The 13,703-nt window shown below is 36.4% G+C and overlaps 1 pseudogene; it reads left to right on the top strand.

Moving 5' to 3' along the window:
* Nucleotides 1–3,159: 3,159 nt before the first annotated feature.
* Nucleotides 3,160–3,993, top strand: LOC131750024 (exosome complex component RRP43 pseudogene; annotated as a pseudogene).
* Nucleotides 3,994–13,703: the final 9,710 nt, after the last annotated feature.

Here is a 13,703-nt window from a genome sequence, read left to right as displayed (position 1 = left end):
TCTACCATTTAAAGAATTCCAAATATGAATGAATATTTAGTACACTTTTGAGTGATCAGTGCAAAAAATATGCAGGAATTTAAAACAAACAAATGGCCTTTTCCCAACACTGAGAAGAAGCCTCCGGAATTATCCTTAACATAAAAACATCAGTAGAAATATCTAGGAAAGTTACTCCTCTTTTTCTGCTTAAGCTGAAGTGAAGATATTCAGTAAGCATTTTAAAAATACCAAAGCATGTGGATTGAACTTCCTCTACCAATTAAATTTATTAGCTAATTGCTCAGTGTTCCACCCAATTTTTTTCTAGGACATGAGCTTTCAACTAAATCAAGGAACCATTAAAAAGAAAAGTGAAAATATGACAGTAAGTACTTAGTAAGTACTTAATACAGGTCGGCTAGCTACCGTTTTATCTAATGTGTGTTCAATACGTATTTAATGTTTTTTCAAAGTTGCATTTTACATTATTTAATGAAGCTATACCTGGATGACTAAACTGCTATTTCCCTTGAGATGAAAGTCCAATTAGACCCACAGTAAGGAGAGTAAACAGCATCATTGATGCCACATGATCTACAGGAAACACACCTCTCCTCTTTTGCTGCTGTCTATGTCATTTTGAGTCTAATTACACAGATTAGTAGTCACACACACACACACACACACACACACACACACACACATACAATCTTTAGGAAACTTACAGGCTATTTTAAAGGAATCAATGACTAGAGTGGAAATATTTTCCTCTGTGAATCTACATGTCCTATATAGTTGGAAGTAAATATTTATTCTAGTTTTCAGTTCCCAGAATTGACTTACTTTCCTTGTAGGGGTAAAAATACATGGTTTAGTGGCTTCTGCATGCACACACACGCACCACACACACTTCTGTCACTTACAAGAGAGATACTCTCTGGAGCCTGGAATTCTCCCTTCAGCAACGTACATTTAACCTCCATTTAGGTCAATGAGAACTACAGGCAGGTATGAGGGCCTGGGGAGTAGGAATTTTTAGCAGGTAATTGTTACTGAAACAGAGTGTAGAAAGCACCTCACAGAAGAATCAGAAGTGAATTCACCTTAAATCTTTGCTTTGAGCCAAGAATAACCTAAAACCTAATGTATTCTTTAAAAAAATCTTACTTTATAATACTCAGAACAAAATAAGTTTCCATGAGTCCTCTGTTTCTCATTTCAACCCAGTATACTTTGTATCATTATACTCAAGAAAAAAATAAATTAATTAACTACTGTAGGCCAATCAATTTGTTGGAAATTCTCCATTAATCTAGAAAAGTACTTTCTCTCAATACATATGTTCAAAGCACACTCAGATCAAGTGGTTTAAGAAGAACTCTACATTTCTGGATCTCACCTAATTTTGCATTAAAAATGTAATACATTTGCAAAATCAGGGAGTAAAGAAGAGTCTTACTAAACATTGGTTGCAACCAGTAGTTTCCAGAGCTAGTAATGGATAAAATAAACCAAGTAAGGCCCTTTCTGAGGGAATGGTGGGGCATGTCACGAAATAGTAACAAGAATTGCTTAGGTATTTCATTTATTTAGGTATCTCATTTTATTTATTCAGTTATTCAACAATATTTGAGTACTTACTGTGTTTCAGGCAATGTACAAGGTGCTAGGGATAGAGTGATGAGCAAAATGATGTCTTCACTGAGCTTAGATTTTAGCAGGAGAGACAAGTACTAAATAAATATGGCACAAATAGTTGTGGGGGGATGATATTTTGAAATGTTAACTCATGTATTTTCTATGTAGTTTCACGGGGCTCTTGGACCTTCCTGATTTAATTGATTAACACCTTCTGTGATTTTTACCTCTAGGAAAGGATGCCACAACTTAAAGAAAATAAATAAATAAATAAACCAAACAAGTCTTAGCTTGGTCCTCAGGAAGAAGCAGGAAAACTCAGGTAATAGAAAATGTATGAATTAGTGAATTAGGACCACGACTGTACTTTACGCTGAGAGTACAGTTTCTTGGAGGATCATACTTTGAAAGCTAAGAAAAACTTTCAGCTCCCTGCTTCCTCCTCCATCTGGTCAGGCTCCAAATGAGGAAAGAACAGAAATCCTAGACTGGGTTGGGAATCCAGTGTGGAGAGATCATTGCCCCCTCCATGTGGAGTCTGAGATGCTGGCAGAGTGCAGGCTGCAAGGTGAGTTAAGGTAAGTGGACCTGAGTTGGCTCAGAGAGCTTTTTGCATCTCATGACAGAATAGTTCCCTTGTGCCAAAAAGATGGCAAAGGGCCTCTCAGAGATTCCTGTGTCCCACTGGACCACAGGCCTACAAATCTTTTTGCTCAGGGATCCAAGAGGTTCTTGGAAAAGAAGGAAGACAGAGAAAGCCACCAGACCTGAATGAGTTCGGCAGGTAGGACTCAAGATGTCTGTGTGAACTGGGCATTGAAGCCCAGGTCAGCAGACAACTCGGAGGTTCTCCTCCTGGCCGTGACCCTGATCCTCAGGGCCCTTCTCTGAAGCCTTGGCTCTGTGTAAGCCCCTTGGGACTTAGATGCAATCCTGCTTAAGATTATTGTTGCCCCACATTCCCTCCCCTCGTGCATCCTTCTCCCCACCCACCTAGAGTCAGCCAATCACACTGGGACATGGGCCTTTTTCTTTTCTTGGGTACCCACCCATTCTAAACTCTCAATGTTTATTTTCCAACGTTCTTCATGCCCACAGCCCAAGGAAGTTTTATCTAATGAGCAAGAGGACATCTTGATTCTTTACTTATTGGGTAGTTTTCCAAATATTTTGCCCATGCCTTCAGTTCTTTTGACTTTCCCCAAAGAGCAGGATCTTGAAACCCAAAAGCTAAGACTTTACCTATTTTCACTTTGCATTTTGATGTGTTATCTCTTCCCTGAATTTTCTGGAAAGGACCAAAGGGTTCAAAGAAAAGGGAACGTATCAGTTAATTTTTCAACACTTTAATCCTCCATAATTTTTTATGTACAGTGTAATAAGCCATGAATAAAATTGCAGAATTAATGGAGAGTTTAAAATACGGTGAAGCAAACTCAATGTATGAAAGAATTATAAGGAATGAGAGAAGGAACAGAAAAAGAAAATAAAGAGTGTGTATTTGTGTTCAAATATATGTGTTGGACCTGCGGGTGGAAGATGGCGTCTCGGTTCAAAACTGTGGAACCTCTGGAGTATTACAGGAGATTTTTGAAAGTGAACTGCCATCCTGATGGAAGAGAATTTGGTGAATTGAGAACCACAACTGTCAGCGTAGGTTCAGTTGGTACTGCAGATGATTCTTCTTTAGTGAAGCTGGGAAATACTACAGTAATTTGTGGAAGTAAAGTGGAATTTGGAGCACCACCAACAGATGCCCCTGATAAAGGATATGTTGTTCCTAATTTGGATCTATCGCCTCTGTGTTCCTGGAGATTTTGGTCTGGACCTCCTGGAGAAGAGGCCCAAGTGGCCAGCCAGTTCATTACAGATATCATTGAAAATTCACAGATAATTCAGAAAGAGGACTTATGTATATCTCCAGGAAAGCTTGCTTGGGTTCTATACTGTGATCTCATTTGCCTCAACCATGATGGAAACATTTTGGATGCTTGTACCTTTGCTTTGTTAGCAGCTTTAAAAAAATGTACAGTGGCCTTAAGTTACTATAAGTGAAGAAACTGCTGTAGCAGAAGTTCATTTAAAGAAGAAAAGTTATTTTAATATTAGAACTCATCGGTTGCAATTTCCTTTGCTGTGTTTGATGACACTCTGCTTATAGTTGACCCTACTGAAGAGGAGGAACATTTGGCAACTGCAACCTTAACAGTAGTAATGGACGAGGAAGGCAAGCTATGTCGTCTTCACAAACCAGGTGGAAGTGGACTGACTGGAGCTAAACTTCAAGACTGTATGAGCCAAGCAGTTATAAGACACAAAGAAGTAAAAAAAACCCTGATGGATGAAGTATTTAAGGGTATGAAACCCAAATAAACAACCACCACGTTTTCAAAACAGATTTGTAAAAGCTGTATTTGTTACACTGTGCACAAACCTTTTATACTAAAATAAATATCAAACTACATTCTTCTGAAAAAAAAAAGTGTGTGTTGGTGAGGTCTGCATACTTTGATATGACATTGAGTAAACAGAATTGGTATATACACCATGATGTTATTTGAGATAGATCTTAGTGTTTGAAGAAAGACATGCAAAAAATCATGGAAGTGTTCTGTTGTAACATCAGATTTATTAAATGAAACAATTATAATAATAGGTAAATAAACTTCTAAGCACTGAGATTTTAAGATGCACATCAGTTTTTCAAATCACTATTAAAAAAAACCCCTACACTTTAATTGCATTTAGCAAAATTGCTGAATCCCAAAACAGGCACTGTAACTTCTAAAATCTTCTAAAAACTCCCACAGAGAAAAATACCCACCCTGTCCCAATTCTAATCTTCTCCCAGGGACCTCTCTCCCAAGCTCACTTAGTGTTTTGGTCACCGGGTATAGATGTAGAGATAATATGAACAGAGCCAATAATGTTTCACTCATTTTCATTTTATCAAGTTCATTAGTTTTTAAGGTAGCAACAGAAACAGAAGGCCCAACAAGAAAACACCAGAGACTCCTGCTAACTGTCCCTTGATAAACATATCTCATCGAAAATATGTGTGAATAGATGACATTTAAAAAGGCAAAATCTTGACTATTCTTAGCTGATAAATTCTTTGGAAGCTTCTTAAAGGAATAAGCTGGCAATGCTCTCACATTTCAACTTTAAAATGAAAGGAATCTCTGAACTCTCCTTCTTTAGCAACAAACTCCCTTAACCCCTTGCCCCACTCCCATAAAGAAAAAAAAAAAAAAAAAAAAAAAACAGAATAGGTTAAGATCCTTAGTATACATACTCCTCTTTTTGCCTAGATCCAGGTATAACCTGTAATCTGGATTTATCCTTCATACCTCATTAGTCAAGTTTAATACTTGTATTTTCCTTTTTAGTTTAGATTGCATTTTCTCACGATTAAAAATGGATAGCTGTGGCTTGGAAATGGGAAACTAGACCATCTCTGAACTAGAGCAAAGTTGAAGACAACTCTAAATATTTTAAAAATATTTTTGGTAATTCCATGAGCTTTCCTGACAATTGGTTACTCTACCCTCACTGAATCCTGTGGTATAAAGTTACACACCCAAAGTTTATGGTACAAGAAAGTACAACTTCAAAGCTAGTAGTAGCAGTTTTCTTTTCTTTTCTTTTCTTTTTTTTAATTGAATGGTCTTTCCAAGCAAGTCTAATTAACTAATAGTGTTATAGCTCTGGAGTAGTGAATTCATTAAAGATATTCGGAGTACTGGTCCTGCAAAGCTTAGCTGCATGTGGCTATTGGATCACATATCTACTTTTCTGCCATGTAAGAAGAAAACATCTCAGAATATAACTATTAGTTGGCTTTGTGGTGTTGGGTTAGTGTGCCAGTCTGAGGTTAGAGCAGAGATGGGATCCCAAGCCCTGGGCTTTGTATTATATAGTATTGTATTTTTGATGTTGTACTTAAGGGTCAATTACTGTTTCCATTATAAGCCCTGTTTTTCAAGGGTTTATAGCTCACCAATTTTCATTTTGGTATGCAAGCTGCATGAATACACAGGTTTTAAAAATAGCTTAAATTGAGCAGTGCCATTTTTAGATATAAAGCAGTAAAATATACTTTTCATTGGTTTCAGTTTGTTTTGGAAGTTTCCAATCTAAAAGTTTATTCTATCTTAAAATGCAAAAATGCGTGTTGTTTTTCATTCATTTTCATAATAACTTTGATGGTAAAAGGAAGCCAGAGTGGATATCAAATGACACTTCAAGGAGGAAAACAATTTAAAAATCTTTTTTGTGTGAAGATTTGTGGGTAAATGTCATTCCAGTCAATGTTCTTAAAAATCAATAAGCTAATCAGTCAATATTCCCTAAGCATGAGCACTATTTCATGCCACTATTGTGACAGGTACTGTGAGAAATGAAACAGCTCCCTGCCCACAATGTGTTTGAAATTCTAGTTAGAGAGAAATACAAAGACAGTAATATTAAGTATCAATATAACAGCAACATACCTGGAAGCATTTAAGTGATAAATCGTGTGGCCAAGGATTTAAGAGGCAAAAGCAAAGCAATTCACAGAGTTGTGCAACTTACTGATGCCTTGCAAAAAGAACAAGAAATTCCAACGTATGGTAATTGTCCAGATATGGAAATTTACCCATCTAGGGTCATGCGGTCTTAAAAACTCTTTCCCTGACCATCAGAATTAGAAAATCCCTACTTACGGGCAAAGTTGTTTTCTCTGCCATACTGAATGTTTCCGAATCATAAAAGCAAATTTTCTCTTGCATTAATTTAAAGTAAACTTCTTGAAATGGTCCTCTACACAAGCTATTTTCACTCTGTCACCCGACTCTCACTCCCCAATCTATTCCAGTCTGGTTTCCAGCAGCACTACACAGCTCATACTACTTTTGCCAAAGTTACCAATGACCTCCTGTTGCTGCTGCCAGTGAAGAAGCCTTCGCTTTTCTCTTCCACCTAAATTTATCTCGATTTAGAAGAGGGATACAGTTTTCTATCTTTTGTCTCATAATGACGTTTGCCATTTCTTGTTCTACCCAGCATCCATTCCCCTCCCCTTGCGATGGGCACCTCTCTTTCCCTTTCAGGGACTGCCCCATTGGTGTGGAGTTTTGGTGGGAGATAATAGTTGCTTCCCATCAAGGAAGCTGAAGGGCCAGAACCTCCTTCTCTTTTCCCCAGCACAGGAAACAGTGCTGTAGGCAGGACTCAGCCAACTACACACTTTCTCCTGGGACTGTAATGCCTGATCAAGTCAGGGTGTAGGGATGGTTAGACATCATATTCATGTACTGGCAGTGACAGAAGACGCCACAATTCTTGCTGCATCACGCTTGTTATAGTTCATTCTATGCAGTTCCCAAGATCTCATTTTGTTTTCCAAAACTAGTTCTCCATTTTCTCTTCATTTCTGTTATCTGCAGATATTCTTTGAGTAAATTTAAATTTTGCTTAAAATAGAAAGCCTCTGCTGCTTATAAACAGAATGTTAATAGATATAATTTTCAATGTTTAGCTCTTCTTTATAGTTTTTGCAGATTCATTTTCCACTGTCTATTCTTTATATGTTGCAATTCTTCTGGACAGTTTTTAATGTCCCTTCTCATTTCACCCTCTGTTACCTACATGGGTTATTTTAACTACTCCCCTGACTTTAACTATCACCCCACATGCTAATGACTTCTAAATCTAGCTAGTCATTCCAAATCTCTCCTCTGACCCTCATATTTCTTTATTCATGCCATTTGTTTTTTCATTTATTCTATAAATAACTTCTACTATGAGGCAGATATATGATAGACAATGGAGAAACAAAGCAATATAGTTTTCCATTTAATGATGGTTAGACTAGTGGATTCCATAATCTTGTGAAATCTATAATTCCATAAACTTTAACCTAATGGATGTCATAGTCTAGTGGATTGCATAGATGCTATGTAATATTCAACAACTCCACTTGGATATCTCAAAAATAGTGAATTCATCATCTTTCCCTGACATCTGTACTCAAACATTTCTCCTACTGGGATCCCTATTTCAATGAAAGTACTCAACTGCTTATACCAGGAACCTGAGCATTACACTAATTTTTCCTCTTCACTCCATCCCCACCTCTGCACCAATTATTAAAGCCTGTTCATTCAGCAGTCTCAATATCTCTAGAATGTGTCCACTGTCTGTCATCACTTTTGCTGCTGCCTTATCTATATAGGCCTCCATTCCCTTTTTCTAGGATCAACACAACACTAGTCTTGGTTTTTATGTCCAAACTGAAGCCAGAGTGAACTTGACAAAATTCAAGCCTATTTGTGATGATATTTTAGTTAAAACCCTCTGAAGACTCCATAATAATCTCAAAATAAAATGTAAGCTCTTTTCAAATCCCTTCCTTCTTACATTTCCAACCCCTCACTGATTGGCCTACAAACTTCTCACTCTAGCTACTGAAATTCTCTCACATCAGCAAATGGATTGTGCTCTCTCTCAACTCTCCTTCTACTTGGCATATCTTCCCAGTTTCATATGAATTCCAACCAGGCCAGCTCCACTCCTTGCTTAGGTAATTTATCTCTCCCTCTGAAGGCTCACTCTTCCAAAAAGACTGGGTTGTGCCCCTTTTTACAAGTTCTTAAAACATCTTGTTTTCTCCACATCCTAACATTCATTACTCTGTATCATTAATTACCATGTTTTATGGGTAGATTTCACTAGAATGCAAGGCATTTGAAGGTAGAAATCATACTTCTTTCTACATTGCTTTACACATAGCACATGGCAGATGATCCATAAGCATTAGCTAAACAAATGAATCTTAACATTGCATTATCAAAAACTCAATATCAAACTGTAAAAAAATATTTTGTTTTTGTCCAAGCTTTAAATACACTGGATTGATCTGACCATTGACAGATAGAGTTATCTATCTGAAATGTAGGGTACTTATGTTTATATGCTGTGATCTGTTGCATCAGTTATCAGAGGATGAAACAACAACAGGTTCCAGATGTGTCCTCCAATCGTACCTCAGCTGTACCACGCAACACACTATCAATACTTTATTTGCTTTGAAATTACTATGCTTCCGAAAGTATTTTAGAATCCACTAGGATTGGCTACTTAAGGATTACAGAAATCCAGGACACCAGATATGTAATTACATCCCTCATAAGGATCCTAAGAACCTATTTTTTTTTCCATTCCCACTTCCTTATCCTTTTCTTTCTTAACTTTCTTCAAAGGTAAAGAAAAGTGGTCCTGAGATCTAGGGTGAGAGAATGTTCTCCCTCAGGCATACATAAAAGATCATTAAGATCTGAAGCTATCTGAGCCCTAAAGCATAAATCTAAAAGATTTATTTTGAGGTGGAGAAGAATAATTGGAAGAGAAACAGTATTGAGTACCTAGTATGTACCAGGTGTTGCACTGAACTCATATGAGGTAGGTAGATAGACATACAGCCTCAACACATTATAGACCAACACTGTGATACATGAGGATACTTGCGGGTTCCTGAGACCTTTTCAGGGATTCTACAGAATCAAAACTATTTGCATAATAATATTTTTTTGCCTTTTTAACCCTCATTCTCCCATGTGTATATAGTGAAGTTTTCCAATGGCTACAAACTATTTGATATGACAACAAATTGAATGAAGAAGCAAACACGAGAACCCAGACATTAAAAAGATTTGCTAAAATATAAAACAGTGCCACTCTTCTCACTTAATATTTTTGTTTTGGAAAAAGTCGTTACTTTTCCTGAAAAACAGTTTAATGAAATGGTTTGGTTGTTTTTTAAAATAAACTAATAAATACATGTTTTTAAACGTCAGCTTAAATTTCTATTAGGGTAAATACTGATAGATACAACACCCTATTACTGAATGCCCTCAATAATTTTTTAGTAAAACAAGGTTATTGAGACAAAAAGCTTGAGAATTGCTGACATAGACAGTGGAATAAGAGAAGAATAAGAATAAGTGGAATAAGAGAAGATGCCTTCTCATAAGAGAAGGCATCTAGCCATCAATGATATCACACTGAACAGCACTAGAGCTGAAACAAATCCAAGTGTGGGTGATGGCCAGTTTTGACTTAGTGCCCCATTTTGCCATCTCTCAGTCAGTCTTCCAGGACTGCAGTGCTAGGATAAAGAGAGAATCATAACCAGTACATCCATGTAAATGTACGCAGTAAGCTTTCAGTAAGTGGTTGAGGACATTCCTTGTAGGACACTACAATGCCCATTCTCTCAGATCATCAATTCAAAAAGCATTGTTATTTGATGTTATGGAAGTCGACTTTATTGGACATAGCTCTACTGTGCATTAAATTTTGTTTGAAGTATGTGTAAATTAAAGAAAATCTTTGAGTACTTACCTTTCTCCATTGTGTTTGTAGGTGTGCTGTTTCAGCTAACTCTCAACACTTACTTGGGTATCATGGGAAGAAGGTGTGTAATCAATGTTTGTAAGCTAATCAACTGATTAATTCTTGCCTAAAACCAGAAGAAGGCATCACTTCATTCTTGATGGACTAGCCTATCAACCATGTAGCAATTTACTTCTATGAGTAGAAGTATTCAACTACGCTCTTATTCATGTAACCGTCCCATATTCTGAAGGAGTGAATACAAGGTCAATGCAAGTGTCCCCAGTGCCTTGGGAGAAGATTTTAGGGTTTCTATTTTTAATAGACTTTTCCTAAGAGTAGCAAAGCCACCATGAAAAGAACAGTTAATGAAACTCGTTTTCTTCATTACCAAACTTAATATAAATACTTCCACATGAATGTTCTTTTCTCTTCTTTAAATTATTCATGAAGTCTATCTTTGCTAGAGTTGGGGGGTTGTGATATACAAGAATAATCTCAGAAATTATTGTAACAGGAGAGAAGTAATATAATAATATTTTAAACCCCAACTAATATAAGGAACAATTCATAATCCCCCCAAAACACAATACAATAAAATTAAGAATGCAGGTTAACCCTTAATTTGACCTACATTAAATTATCATGTAGAGGTAAAATAATAGATAATTTCAAGGTCTCCAGAAGACTTCAGTTTAAGTAAATGAGATCTTAGATTTTACATTCTGACATCACTTGCTTTTATTTTTCCCTCTGGTACAAACTCACATCAGGATCCTTTTCCTGTGCAATTAGCAAGATAACTGTCTTACCTAACTGACAATGCCCCTTTTCATTTTGGGGTCTGCAAGCATTTGCCACTTACACTCAGATCAGGTTTTTGTGATAGGCCACAGAGCAACTTTCTTTAAAGCTATCAAAGCCTTCCTCATTATCCTTTATGGGCTGTGCAGAAAACATCTCAACTACTAGACATTTAACTGGAGTGCAGTAGAATGGGTTTGCTGGCCCTCTCTAGTTCCTTGGGTAAAAGCTCTGTTCATAATCAGTGTCTGGTTTTTTAAATCACCCTCAAGAGGTTCCTTCCGGTCCACTTCAGTTCCTTTTTTAGTGTCCCACTGATTTTCCAGACTTTAGGAACGTGTCCTTAACCGCCCGCTTTTTCAATGGCTCTCTCCACTGAATGCTAAAGGAACACTTTGATACTTCAGACATTGAGAAAGGAATATCTTGAGAACTAACACACCATTTATAACAGTACAGTTTACAATAACATTTCCTGCAGAAAGAAGGTAACTTCTCAGAAAGAGAAGGATGATTTCTGCACCCCATTTAGTTTCAAAACTATAAGCAACACCCTTGTTTCTTGTCAATAAAAAGGAAGATAGAGTAGAGTAGCAATCACAATACATAAATGATATCATTTGTCCCCAGAGTGCATACCAAACTGTAACTCACTCAAAGAGCTTGCATGAATTATGAATGGCAGGAAGGCGCAGAGAGGAACTTAGCACAGACCCACCCCACACTGCTGTTACACGAACATTTTATAGGCAGAGAAGTCACATGAACTATGTGATGAGATGGCAAAGGTATATATTTTATGTTTAATTCCCGTCCTGCTCTAAATCTCATTTTAAATAATATAGGGACACTACAGAAGCTGTGCATCTGAAAATATAATATTGATTAAATTTTAATAGCAAATAAGCTAATCAGGATAAAAATCTGAAAAACCTCATGGGAATGGGGGGATTTTCAAAAAGATGTCCCCGTGGCCCCCAAATAATAACAAAAACAAAAGCAAATGAAGAACAGAATACACTGGGTTTTAAACTGTACACAGAAGTAGAAGACAGAAATATAAGGAAACGGGCATTTATGTAGCATTTGGAAAGGTAATGGTGGGCACTAAAGGACTCTGCTTTGACCTGAAAGTCAGGGGCAAAGCCATTATTGTTTCTGTTGCCTAGATAAAGGATATTCATGTTGTAATGTAACATATCGGTATCTTGTCCAGTTCTTTTTTAGACTCTGTAATAAAAAATTGTAGTCATTTTCCAAAGAAAAGTCATAGAACGATCAGATCACAGCTCTATAAATAAAAATATGCCAGAGACTTTCAGTCTTGTCTCAGAATACAGTATTCATGTGTCCTATTTTCTTATTTTTTCCCTCTAGCATTTTCCTTGAGGTTTTTTTGAACTAAATAATCAGGAGGAATTGGGAGGGGAAAGGGGGAAAGAAACCTTTTCCTCCTGCAGAAAAAAATGGTTGTATAGAAGAGTTTTTTACAAACACATGCGCACATACACACACTCACACATACCTCAAAAAGGAAATAGTTAAGCTGAAACAGAATCATTATCATGAAGTCTGTGTTAGGAAAAAGAGGAAAAAATATAAGGGCAAAGACTTATCTGAATGATCCTAGTTAAGGGCCTTACCAAGGAGACAGCTTAAGTTATCTTTGAAAACTGGTGAGTCGCCCTGCTTGGCTGAGTATGAATTGAATGTCCCCGAAGTAACATTTCACAAATAGGGATCCCCTTCCATTTCACGCTGCTCTTTCTCAAAATAGCAACACCATTTAGCAATATTTCATATCAAGACAATTGCATTGTAGAATTATTATAGTCTTAGTGCTTCATTAAAATTAAAAAAACGTTAAATCCCTGTTTTGTTGAACACAAGAAATGAATAGTAAATATTGATTTAGAGTGAATGCAAACATTTCCCTAGGAGTGGATAATTACTGCCTTTCTATGCAAAACACTTATATTTGAAGAAGCACTTCACTTACTTTGCCATGCGGTATACATTCTTTAGTACATTTTAAATTATACGTTGTCCTGGACAATGTCTGCTCTATAATTTCTTGTGTCTCTACACCAGAGTCAATATGTAATTTTAAACTACCAAGTTTCTGCCAACTAGAATAGGCTTAACTCTTTCTCTTTGCTGGGTTCACAAACACTTACACAAGGGGATCTGGAAAGACATAGGATTGATGATCTCATACCTGGAGCAGTTTGGTCTCTTTTTTCAAGCTAACAGAAATGCCACTAGTAAGTGGGCACAGATTTACAAAGCAGGGACTAAGTGGAATATAGAATTTACGTACCTAAGCCAGTTTACAGCCCATCTAAAAGATAAGAATTAAATAATTAACATTAGAAATTTTTGATCAATCACTAGTGGTTTGAATACTTCTTATAGAAAGGTCTAGTTAAATAAGGGACCATCATACTTTAGAATATATCTCTTGTCAAAATCTTTTACCATTGTAGTTTTATCCCTCTGCCAAGATATTTGCAATGTAGCATTATTTAAATTATGTAAAGGAATTCATTTGAACCATTTCAATGTCACCTATGTAGATGGTGATTTAATTCAGCAGTTATGTTAGAATACATTTAATTGTACAGAATATACAAAGCTTACATTTGTATAAAAATATTAAATAGTACAAAGTTATAAAAGATCATGTATATCGTGGTATTCATCATTTTTACCTGTAAATTTGCCATTCACTAAAGTAATAAAAATACTTGCAAAATCATCTCATATTAAATTACTCATCATTCTATTCTGTTTCTATGAAATTGGCTTTTTTTTTAAGATTCTACATATAAGTGATAACATATAGTATTTGTCTTTCTCTGTCTGTCTTATTTCACTTAGAATAATGCTCTCAGAATGGTTTC

Source organism: Kogia breviceps, chromosome 2 (genome assembly GCF_026419965.1).
Source record: "Kogia breviceps isolate mKogBre1 chromosome 2, mKogBre1 haplotype 1, whole genome shotgun sequence".
Taxonomy (NCBI): Eukaryota; Metazoa; Chordata; class Mammalia; order Artiodactyla; family Physeteridae; genus Kogia; species Kogia breviceps.
This window is presented reverse-complemented; position numbering and strand designations above follow the sequence as displayed.